The following is a 1,514-nucleotide window of genomic DNA, read 5'->3' as shown; positions in this document are numbered from 1 at the left end:
ATGCTCTACTAGAATATGACTTTTTTTGGCATTTTTATGCCTTACTATACTGTGACGTTTTGTGCCTGACTATACTATGATGTTTTTTGCAATTTTTATACCTGACTATACTATGACGTGTTTTGCCATTTTTATACCTGACTATACTATGACGTGTTTTGCCATTTTTATGCTCTACTATAATATATTTTTTTGGGGGCATTTTTATGCCTTACTATACTGTGATGTTTTGTGCCTGACTATACTATGACGTTTTTTGAAATTTTATGCCATACTATACTATGACTTTTTTTTGGCATTTTTATGCCTTACTATACTGTGACGTTTTGTGCCTGACTATATTATGATGTTTTTTTGGCATTTTTATGCCTTATTATACTATGACATTTTTTGAAATTTTATGCCATACTATACTATGTGTTTTTTGCCATTTTATGCTCTACTATAATATTTTTTTTTTTTGGCATTTTTATGCCTTATTATACTGTGACGTTTTGTGCCTGACTATACTATGACATTTTTTTGCCATTTTTATGCTCTACTAGAATATGACTTTTTTCGGCATTTTTATGCCTTACTATACTGTGATGTTTTGTGCCTGACTATACTGTGATGTTTTGTGGCTGACTATACTATGACGTTTTTTGCCATTTTTATGCTCTACTAGAATATGACGTTTTTTTTGTCATTTTTATGCCTTATTATACTATGACATTTTTTGAAATTTTATGCCATACTATACGATGACGTTTTTTTGCCATTTTTATGCTCTACTATAATATGTATTTTTTTTGGCATTTTTATGCCTTACTATACTATGACGTTTTTTGAAATTTTATGCCATACTATACTATGTGTTTTTTGCCATTTTATGCTCTACTATAATATTTTTTTTTTTTGGCATTTTTATGCCTTACTATACTGTGACGTTTTGTGCCTGACTATACTGTGACATTTTTTGACATTTTTATGCTCTACCAGAATATGACTTTTTTTGGCATTTTTATTCCTTACTATACTGTGACGTTTTGTGCCTGACTATACTATGATGTTTTTTGCCATTTTTATGCTCTACTAGAATATGACTTTTTTTGGCATTTTTATACCTGACTATACTGTGATGTTTTTTGCCATTTTTATGCTCTCCTATAATATTTTTTTTTTTTGGCATTTTTATGCCTTACTATACTGTGACGTTTTGTGCCTGACTATACAATGAGGTTTTTTTGTCATTTTTATGCTCTACTAGAATATGACTTTTTTTTGGCATTTGTTTGCCTTACTATACTGTGACGTTATATGCCATTTTTATGCCTTATTATACTATGATGTTTTTTTGAAATTTTATGCCATACAATACTAGGACGTTTTTTGACATTTTTACGCTCTACTATAATATGTATTTTTTTTTTTGCATTTTTATGCCTTACTATACTGTGAGGTTTTGTGCCTGACTATACTATGATGTTTTTTGCCATTTTTATGCTCTACTAGAATATGACTTTTTTTGGCAT

The 1,514-nt window shown here is 29.3% G+C and overlaps 1 non-coding gene across 1 annotated transcript; it reads left to right on the top strand.

Annotated features, from left to right (window-relative positions):
• Nucleotides 1-70: 70 nt before the first annotated feature.
• Nucleotides 71-147, top strand: LOC147820319 (small nucleolar RNA SNORD36). The gene has a single exon (XR_015436843.1). It is a non-coding gene; the product is annotated as a small nucleolar RNA SNORD36 (small nucleolar RNA).
• The last annotated feature ends 1,367 nt before the right edge of the window (nucleotides 148-1,514 follow it).

The sequence above is a fragment of the Seriola lalandi genome, unplaced genomic scaffold, assembly GCF_002814215.2.
Source record: "Seriola lalandi dorsalis isolate HSWRI2012SDOR001 ecotype SW California unplaced genomic scaffold, Sedor1 jcf7180001968837, whole genome shotgun sequence".
Taxonomy (NCBI): Eukaryota; Metazoa; Chordata; class Actinopteri; order Carangiformes; family Carangidae; genus Seriola; species Seriola lalandi.
Note: the sequence above shows the minus strand (reverse complement) of the source record. Positions and strands in the feature narration are given on the sequence as shown.